At 48.0% G+C, this 10,729-nt stretch overlaps 1 protein-coding gene across 1 annotated transcript in view; it reads right to left on the minus strand.

Moving 5' to 3' along the window:
• Positions 1 to 10,007, minus strand: part of FAT3 (FAT atypical cadherin 3) — a 643,793-nt gene extending 633,786 nt beyond the window's left edge. The window contains exon 1 of the mRNA XM_073887135.1: positions 9,619 to 10,007. The gene's annotated coding sequence lies outside the window, so the exon portion shown is untranslated. The remainder of the gene's footprint in view (positions 1 to 9,618) is intronic.
• Positions 10,008 to 10,729: the final 722 nt, after the last annotated feature.

Here is a 10,729-nt window from a genome sequence, read left to right on the forward strand (position 1 = left end):
ACACGTAAATAATTACACATACAAAATCCAGTTCCAAAGTAAAAGAAGATTATCTAATTATTGGCTAATTCAGGAAGATCTAGGAAATTGATCTGACTATATAATATGTTTTCATCTTACATTTCCCAATCAATTGCCTGCATTGCATAATTTCCTCATCATAGTAGTTGTCTTCTGAATGTAAATGAGGTATTACGGTCTCATTGTTAATCCAGGCACTTCCAAGCAGATGAGGTCACTTCAACTCAATAAAAGATTGCTTGTGTCATCTTTCTGACTTAGGGCACACATGTTTCTGTCCTTTTCTGGACCTACCTAGGTAAACATCATTCATTCGAGAAAGCTAAATTTTCAAGGGTCAGGCACCACATTTGTTTAATATGCTTTCATGCAAAATCAGTCCAAGATCATTAGAGCACTCAGTACATTTTTGCCAAAAAAACGGCATGGATCTGAAGAACGAACGAAGACCCTCAGAAAGACTAACAGTGTAATGTGTACCCTGTACTTACACCCAGGCTGTGAAGGATCAGCTGCTATGTCTACAGGAGAGATGGAATGGTCGATTATTTTAGACAGCTCCTAAAGAAACATGCTTATGAAGATGAAGAATTAAGAAGTCTTATAAAACTAGTTGTTTACATTAATACCGTAGCAAGAGAGAGCTAAAATTTAAATTGTAAACAGGTAGTGACAAATCCTCAAGGATTTGGCAAGCTGTGTTTCTCGCATCTTCACTTGTTGTCAACATTCCCAATTTATTTCTTTACTAATTGTGGCACTTTCAAGCATTTATAATCATCAAAAGCAGTTCAAAAAGAAATCTATCCCACCATAAGGATATTCAAAAAGAAAAGAATTTCTCAGTCTCTTATATGATTGGAAACTTTTCCATGGCAACAATCTGGAGTCAAAAGGATCTATATATCATTAAACCATCAACCATAAAACTGAAAAGGACACTGAGAAATGCATATGTCAGATAAATACAACATAGTGCTGACGGTTACAAAGAAAAATTACTTTTTAATTGCTAGAGCAAAAATTCCACTATGACTTTCACTTCCTCATCCTTGTTTTTCAGAGGTACAAAGCCCTGCCTGATGTTTTGGTGACACTTCATAATGTTAGGAAATATCATGACCTCATTCCATGGGGATGGCCATCGATGAGAGAAGCAAAATCATCCTAATCAGTTGCAAAGTCAAAAAAAAAAGCACACACCTCTGAAGTCAAGAAGCACAAAATGGCAAATGATCAAGTTCCAACAGCTAAAAAGATCCAAGACATTATGAGCTTTTAATGAGTGAAACATGCCATGAGAAAGAGACCTTCTGTCAATAAATCCAGATCCTGGTTCACTAATTAAACCATCTAATACAGTGTCTGAATATGTAGACACCAGACTTCAACATTTCTTAATTATATTCAATTCCAGGCATATTTTTCCATTTAATTGACATTCTGAAATGCCTTTACAGTCCTATCAGATAGGTACCAAATTCTCAAAGGAGATTACTGCACACTTCTGAATTCTGATTCATCTGACTGAAATTGTTATTCTGAAACTTTTCTTTGAAATGTGGAAAAGACTCACACCCCATTTTGTCCATAACTCTAGCAACATTAAGGTCATCTATCTGCATCTGGCCCACTTTCTTGTGCACATTTCTTGCCAGTGGGGATCTCCAGAGCCAGGCCAATCTCACGAAACCATGGCTACAAACCCTGGCCTGTCATGTGACCATAACCATGGTGTTACACACAACACACCGTTCAACCAATCACAGCACCAACCGCCATCATCTAGCCACCACTTAGAGCCAAACACAGAATCTCAAACTGCAGCCTTGAAATAGACTTTAGATGTCTCAAATATTTTTCAGATGCCCAAAATATTAATCATATACTTAGACTTAAAAAAAAATCAACAAAATGTCATTTGCAATAGATGGTCTAGGTTTCAGAAAAGACCAACCTACCCCTCTACCACTCCTTCCAAGACGCAATCTCATTCTGCTTTTGAAGAACACACACACACGCGCACACACACATGCATGCCGTGTTTACCTGATAGAAAAAAAATGACATTTATACTGTCATTAAGCACATTTGTCACTAGATTTAATCTATTATTTGGCATGCTTTCAGATGTTTACAAGCGTTAAGTAACGTTCAATATTTTGTAGCATTAATAATTTGGGGTTTATTTCAAAATGTGAAACGTAATCGCTGCTCCAACATGCTCACTTTTTTTTTAAAGATTTATTTATTTATTTTGAGAGTGAAAATGAGAGAGAGAGAGAGAGAGTACATGAGAGCGGGGAGGGTTAGAGGAAGAAGCAGGCCCCTCGCCGAGCGGGGAGCCCAATGCGGGACTCGATCCTGGGACTCCAGGATCATGACCCGAGCCGAAGGCAGTTGCTTAACCACCTGAGCCACCCAGGCGCCCCCCAACATGCTCACTTTTTAACTTTCCACAGTACTGAAAGGTTATTATTTTATCAGATTGTTTGGAATTTAATTTAGTTGAAGTCCTGAAGTTACAATTAAACTTCTAGTTAACCTTTCATATCTGTGCCTCATTCAACAGCTGGCCTTATCCCCAACATCTCAAAAAAAGAAAAGGAATAAAGAATAATTGAAGTATCATTTGCAATTGCTCTGCAAAGTACAGATATCAGCAAGTCATGGTGAACAGCCACGGTAAAAGTTCGAGCCTTTTCACACACGTTCTGGAAGCCAGCATTACCATGCATACTACTGACTCTCTCTCTCTCTCTCTCTTTCTCTCTCTCTCTATATATATGGGCTATAAAGCAAGCAAGAGACATGAATGCTGAATTCCCAAAGGACAAAACATCTCAAAGTTCTCTGTGCCAAAGCTAATTCATAACTAAGCCTCAGAGGAAAACAGGGATCTAAGAATATTCCAAGTACATCAGCCTGTAGGAATGAAGCTGCTTCCTAGCACGTCACAGAAGCATGCCTGCCAAACTTAGTAGGTTCCTTCAACCACCAACATTAAAAGGTGCTGTGATTTTCTTTTCCTTAAGTGTACACATCTTTAGCCACGACTAGACTGTAAGCTCCTGGAGAACATGATTCATTTTTCTACGCAACACATCTCTTGTAACCCCTACATATAAAAAGAAAATTGAGCAAATGTTGATGGATTAGATTGAATTCATTCTTTGAATTCAGAAGTACATAAAAAGAGACCCCAGAGCAAGAGTCCAACGTGGAAAGGGGAAGAATTTTTATTCCTGGAGATGTTTGAAGCCTTTGAAATTTCATTTATCAGCTCCTGGACCAGCTGTGATTACTATCTGGAGAAGGAACTGAGGCAAAGTCTAGGAAAACGAAAGATAAACTGACATTAGGCCACAGAAGGAATGTTCCAGCTCAACCTCTACTCCCTGTAGAATCCCAGGGGCTACCTTCACAGCAGGAGAATGCAGAGCACAAGTGCTCCAGGTTTTCATTAAAACTCACTGAGGTCTGGAAGTTTTGGCCAGGACTCAAACTCCATACCCGATGCACAACTTTGTAGCTGCGCTTCTCAGGCCTGGGGACCTAATGAAATCTGCTGGGAGGCTTTTAAAAGATACTGACGCCTGGATCCTCCCGCTGGAGATTCTGATTTAAATGGTCTGGATACAACTTGATTCTAAAGTGCAGTCAAGGCTGAGAACTGCTTTAGGGCCACTTTTGGGAGCCTTGGGTGGTGTGAAACACCACAAGGAGTTAATGGTGAATAATAATATGTAGTGCCTTAAACAACCCATTAAAGTTTATGAAAAGAGCAAAAATGAATGATTCTTTAAAGGGCCTACTAAAGAGTGGTTTATTTACAATGATACTTTTTAGGTACTGCCAACAGTCAACTAAAAAATCCCAGAATTGTTGATATAACCACTAGAAAGCCGGGATGTATATATGTCTGGGAGGAAGTGGGGGCCTGCGCATGCACCTGCAGGCAAGGCTCCCAGACATCATTAAAACACCGAAGGGTCTTCTTCAAAGTTGGGGGTGGAGGGACCACAAAAGGATAATAAAGAAAAGGGCCTGAATAAATTCTGGTATCTTCCCAAAATACAGAATAACATTCCAACAGCCTATTTGGCCTATTCTGTGAATATGTTCTTCCAGAAAAGAAGCCCTGTCCTAAAGAAATTAAAGAACTAATTTTGTAATATCTTGCCCATGTAAGGTTTCACAAGAATTACTAAATTGGATTATATTCACTCTATATTCCTCCTAAAGTTGACCTCTGCTCCTATTAATCTCTCCCTTGTCCTCTAGGACCCTTTTGTCAATTAACAAATATAGCCATGTGTTGATTTCTAGTTTGCATACATGGGTAGCTCCCACCTTCCCAACAGAACAGTAAGCACAAAGAAGCAAAGGATATATTTTACTTTGACAAAGGCTGTATCTGAATCCTGCCCACAGCCTTGCAAAGGGAGGTAGGTTGAGCAAATATTACAGAAAAGAAATTTAAAAGAAATGCATTTTTAAAGAGATAAAAGAAACAAAGAAAAAGAAAAAAGTGAAGCTTTCCTTAAAGAAACAAAAATAAAGGAAATGACTTTAAATTCCATGTGACTTTACAGAATAAACACAAAGGGGTAAAATTTAAGACATACAAGGGCAAGAGTTAATTAAACAAATTTCCTTTATTAAATAGAGGCGAAAATCCAGTCTTGAAAGCCTGTAAGTTCAGAAAGGTGAAATACTAAAATCTGCTCAAGGATCCTTCTCAAGGTTCCCTACACAACTTTTCTGCCCAGACAAGGCCACACTCTCATAAAACATCATCGAAGGGAGGACAATCCTACAACCCTCCTCCCAGGCCTCCCATTCATACATATCTACCCAGTGAAGGAAGCAACACACTTCCATTAGATGAAGCGTTTGTTGCTAAGTTTTGAAATTTGTGCTCTATTTTCTCTGACCATCATCAGGCCAGTAAATCCATTCTCAAATTTTTACCCCTTCTACTTAATACGATTGTATCTCAATCCTAGAATAGGCTAAAGTCAAGACTAACCTAGGAGTGCCAGTCCAATCTAGAGCTACTAGAATGGTCATTTGTCACTGTTACATGTAACTGACAGACTATTTTAGTTGACCAGAAACTGGCTGGAAGCCACTAGACAAGTGTCAAATATGTTCTCAATAAATTCAATCTATGGCATTCAGCTGAATCTTTTCATTTTTGTTTCTTTAAGGAAAGGCAAACTGTCCTAAAATTAGTCTTAGAAATTTGGGGGAAAGGAGGCAATGTAAACAAAGACAAGAGCTTATTAGAGGAGTAGATACTCTTCAACTGACAGAAAATCAGTGCGTTTGAGAAGCCTGTAGAATCAAATTGGCCAAAACACAGAAAAGACATTTACCCTCAAGGTATTCACCCAGGAAGTCACCTAAGCCACAAGAATCTATTTGTGCCTCTTAGGCAGCAGGCACTGGGGTCAACCTCAAGAGGACAAACTTATAAAACACAGACCCAACCCCCACAATTGGGTAGAAGGATTCCCACAATGACATATTCAACAACTACAGAATGAAAAGTATCTCAGAAAAGTTTATCAATAAGCAAGGCAATATACACAGGGGGTGCATTTCTGCCTTTAACATCTATGGAAATCAGGGGCTCTCTTCTCTGCAGGAAGGAATTAAGCAGGAGACATGGCCCTCCCTCTAGGTCTGTCAGATCCCTTTCTTTTAAATTTCCATTCCTCCCTGGTGTTTGTCACAATCAGCAAAGACAAGGGTTCATCAATAGTCCTTCCCCAGCAATCAAAGGAAATCAATCGGAATGGCCCAGCCCACCTGATCCCATCAGATGATCCCCACTCAATGCTCCTCCTGCCCGAGGAAAAAAGCCTACGAATGACCCACAATGGAAGAAACCACCTCCAATATTATTCTTTCCCTCTGGCCCCAGAGGAAAAAGCCCACCCACCAGTTAACCAGACAGATGTGGGGTATCATCAAATGCCACACCCAACTCCACAAAGGGTAAGATAAAACTACCTTGGTCCTATTTGCATTATGAGCTATAAATATAGCATAACACAACAGCCACTGGGAGCACCCCTCAGACCAGCTGGTAATGACTAAATACCTTCTCCTCACTGGTAATTGCCTACTTCTTTCTATTTGACATAATTCATCAACCAGATTACAGCAGGTCATTCTGCAACATATGAAGAAAACAAGGATAACATAACCTGACACATCAAAATGTTCTTCTGCGAGCAGCCTGAAGAGCTGCTTTACAAAAAGCTGTGAGCTGGCAAAATAACCATATAGCATACAGGTCAGTGGGCATCCACCCTGCTTATTGCTACTCATTTCATTTTTGAGTAGCTCAGCACAACTGTAATTGCTAGTTAACAGATAGAATGGGTCCTGACTATTTAAAAAAATTCCCAAAATGACTCTGCCAGGAACCAAAATATAAATAAAATGCGGGGGGGTTGGGGAGCAGGGGCGAGGGGCTGAGAGCCCGTCACTGGTCAAGGTACACTGGCTGTGAAAATCCTGCAGCTACAAGAGATGGAGCCAGCCCAGCAGCCACTGATTTCTGATCTCTGAGTCAGCTGCCTTTCATGTGGAGTTCTCTGTGTGGTTAAGATATGAAGACATTATAACCGGACAGTTCTGGGAACTTTCTCATCCCAGTGCACTGTGTATAGAAACTGGCCCCAGCACCATTCATTGTCCAAGTTCCAAAAAGGCAACCACACGGATTCATGATTAAGTATCAGCATTCGGTTTAATTCTAAGAGACAACTTTTCTCCTTGTAAAATGTTAAAAACCCTTCCCCCACTCCAACCCTATTAGGAAAAAAAAAAGCACATCAAAGCGCTGAAGTTATGCATTTTTTGTCTTTGTCTCTTGGCGCCCTGGTTTTCTTGGCTGTTCTTTATTCTCTCACTGCTCAACTGCTCCAATTTAGGAATAAGAACTTAAAAAAGAAAAAAACAAAAAAAAAGAAAGAAAGAAAAGCAGGAGCAGTGGCCTCTGCAATTCCCAGGATTCCGCAGAATCTCCATCTCTCAACCTCTTCTCCCTCCTTCTTCTTCCTCCACCCCCTCCCTTCCTTGCCTTCTCAGATTCAAATCTTCACGTCACAAACCAGAACAGCATTCAAACGTTAAAAGAAGTTCAGTGCCTGAAGGTAGAGGCAAAATCTGGGCTGTCCTTGGTCGACACTGACAAGGGGGCACCTCAAGTCCTCAATTCCTAGATGGCGGGCTTCCCCATTCCACCACCTGAACTTGCCGCCTGGATCCCAGGCAAAGTCGTCTGCAGTCTTTCTGGCCGGTTCTCAGTCTCTGCATTTATTTTACCTCGGCCCGGGCGCAATCAGAGAATCTAATCCTAGCAACAAAGCCGGGAGCCCAAATCCACCGCGAAGAACTGGTCGGCCTGCTCCCCCGCCCCCTTCCTCCCACCGCCCCCTTCCTCCCACCGCCTGCGACTCGCCTTTTAAAGACAAGCGTTGGGGCCAGAAAATTAATACGTCCGAAGCTAGCTGGAGAAAAGCGGCGGAATATAAAGTGGTCAGGAGTGGTCTGGGTTTCGTGGTTTGTTTACGTGTTATCTTTTTAAACAAGGACTCACCGAGGTGAACCCGGGCTGGTCAATCCCTGGGTGGGAGCGTCGAACAGCCCCGGGCGCCGCGCAGACAGCTCGCCCCCCGCCCCCTCTCCCGCCTGGCTGGGGCCGGGGTGAGTGGGGGAGGTTCGCGCGGGTTTGTCTGACACTTGTAAATGGAAGTGGGATCCAACTTGGAAAACAAACGCGCCAGAGTCTGGGGGCGGGGAGGAGAAAGGACTCTTCAATCAGTTGCGCGGTCCGCTATCGCCTCCCTCCCGCCCCCGCTGCAGCAGGTTCGCCCAAACCCGAAGCGGAGTCCCAGTGGGCGCGGGGCGGTGGTGAGACGGGGCAGACCACCGAGGCAGGCCGAGGCCGTCAGCCGCCAGCCGCCAGCCGCCGCCGCCACCAACCACCGCCGCCGACCGCCCACGCTCCGGGCCGCAGGGGCCTCTCCGGCCCGGGAGCCTCTCCTAGTCCCCCAAGGCGACCTCGCCCGGTCGCCGCAGGCTCGCTCTCTCCTCACATCCACTCAGGGACCCCTTCCACTGCCCGGTTGGCCCCCATTATTACGAGGAGCTGCAGCCGCAGGATGCCATCACCACCACCACACACACACACACACACACACATCCCGGGGGTGCCCCCCTTTCCTCTTGTCGCAGGCTACCCTACAGGCTTCCTCAGCTCACGGCCAAACTCCCGCCACCCCCGCATCACAGCCCCAAGCCCGCCGCCGCCCACGACAGCTGAGCAGGGGAAAGTGCACAATAAAAGTTGCTTTCCGCGAAGCCTAATCCAGGTCAATGTTTCACCATCTCGGAAAGCACGCGCGACAAAAGTCAGCGGGAGAGGAGAGGGAGGACTAGACCGCAGCACCGCTAAAAATACCCGGGCTCGCCGCTCACGCACGCCCGGGGGCCGGATGCACTTTAGCTCAGCGACCCCCACTGGCGGAATCCTGGCGCGCATGGCGCGCCGCGCGAAAACGGTCCCCGCCGTCTCGGCTGCCTCCTGGCCGCTCCCCCTTCAGACCCCGGCCCCGGCCCCGGCCCTGGCCCCGGCCCTGGCCCCGCACCCACACTCGTCCCGGCTAGGGGGTCCATCCACACCCTCCCGGGAAGGGGCCCCCAGCGCAGAGCGGGCTCGCCCTCGCGTTCCCGCCTCCCGACCCAGAGAGGGAGGCAAAGCACCCCCGGGGCGGTGAGACCCGCGCCGCTTTCTTTTCAAAGACAAGCAACCTTCACGCGTGCAAGCCCGCCCGCCAAAAATCATGCACTCTCCCTAGGCGCTCCGTTTGCTTCTCCCTGTGAAGGTAGCAGGAAAAATCCTCCCTCCCCGCCACTCTGTTAAAAGCTGTCGCCCCAGTCCGAGAGCCACTGCCTCTCAGAACATTTCACCCTGCCCATGACCCCCGCAAGCCGGAGTCAAGCGTGGAGCTGACCGGCAGACAATCCAGAAACCCCTTCCCCTCCCCGGCGAAAGTGGAGTCTGGGCCCCCTGCTCCGCCCTGCGCCTCGCCAAGCAACGACCCAACTTGAGCCTCCAGGTCGCCTAAGTGCATCCATCGGCATCCGGACATCCCCGCTGCGCCCGACAGGCACCAGCTACGAAACAGGCTAGCCGCCTGGATCCTCTCATACACCTGCAACCGGCGGCCGGGGCTTGGGGGACCCAGGGATAGGTGCACCGATCCGCAAGCCCCCTCGCGGCCCTCCCCAAATCCTCAGCCTCAAACTTGGCCAACTCTCCATGCCAACCTCCCGGCTACTGCCGCAGGACCGAGCCTCGCTTCCCTCCTGGCGGCGGCGGCAGCGGCGGCTCGGAGCCTTGCCGAGGCAGGAACTTTACAAGGTGAAAAGTTTCCCCACGCGCTCCGCCGGCTCTCGCCTCCCCGAGCCCACCTCGCAGCCCATTTGCACCCGGCAGCTGGAGCTGTGCTCCTGGAGGCGCGCTACGGCCGGTGCACCCGGCAGCCAAATAATCACGCTAAAATCCCCACGCACCCTTGCCTTCGCCGGCGATTCACGGCTCCACCAGGCGCTGCCTCCGTGGTCTTCCTCTCCAAGCGCTCCAGCCCAAGACGAGCCGGCCACCCGGCCGCCGCCGCCGCCGCCGCCGCAGTGCCCGCCGCGCGCCCTCCCGGACTGGAGCCGCGGGCAGAAGCGCTCGGCGTTCGGAGGTTCGCAGGCGGAGGAGGGGAGCCGGGAGGAGGAGAACGGCCGCGGGAGGAGGGGGACGGGGCGCGAGATCCCCAATCCGCAGCCCAGATCACAGCGCAGCCTGCAGGGAGCAGCGCCGGCTCTCGTGTCTGCTCCGTGCTGCCGCCGCCGCCGCTACTGCTCGCCGCCTGGCTGCTCCCAGCTCCCCATCACAGCCGACGCCGACGCACAGCCAAGCCCCTCTCTCGTCGCCCCCTCTCGCTTTTCTCTCGCTGTCTCCTCCTCCCAAACCGCGAGCGAAAAGGGCGAGGTGGAGAGAAGCCTCGGCGTCCGGGCTGACTCGCGATCTCGGAGCGCCGCGCGGGGGGGAGAGGGGGCGGGCGGGGAGGGGGTTGTGGGAGAGGCGCGGCGAGCTGGAGGGCTCTCCCGGCGCCGGGCCTGGAAGCTGGACTAATTTTAGAGCGCGAGTCTTCCCCCACCAGTCTCTCGGGGCTCGAGGATAACACCGCCGTGCCTTCCTGCCTCGCCTAGATCGTGGTGCCGGCTTCAGGGAGCGCACACACACCGCTCTCAGCCGGATCAGCACCACGGGCCCCGCGCAGGGATCAAGCTCACGTTACTTTCCGAGAACAGATGAGGAAACTGAGGCATGTCGAGGTTAAAATGGCTTTTCTAAGATCCTAAGGTTAGTTTGTAGCATGAAGACTAAACCATCAAACGTTGCGCCTGGATTCCAAATGTGCTCCCCCGACAGGGCTTCTCCCTACTACTTTGAACATGTTTGAATCCTGGGGTCATCTGATTCCCTGTGGAGAACGGGGTGGTATTTGACTAAAAAGGTAACGGGGTGCAATTTCTTCCCTCCTTCTCTGACCCGAAATGGTTTTAAACATTTTTGTCGAAATGAAGGAGAGGTACTCTGAAGAGAATGAGTGATTCATTTGCGGTTTGAGTT

The sequence above is a fragment of the Callorhinus ursinus genome, unplaced genomic scaffold, assembly GCF_003265705.2.
Source record: "Callorhinus ursinus isolate GAN/ISIS: 27379988/994484 unplaced genomic scaffold, GSC_fseal_2.0 scaffold76, whole genome shotgun sequence".
In the NCBI taxonomy this organism is placed as follows: Eukaryota; Metazoa; Chordata; class Mammalia; order Carnivora; family Otariidae; genus Callorhinus; species Callorhinus ursinus.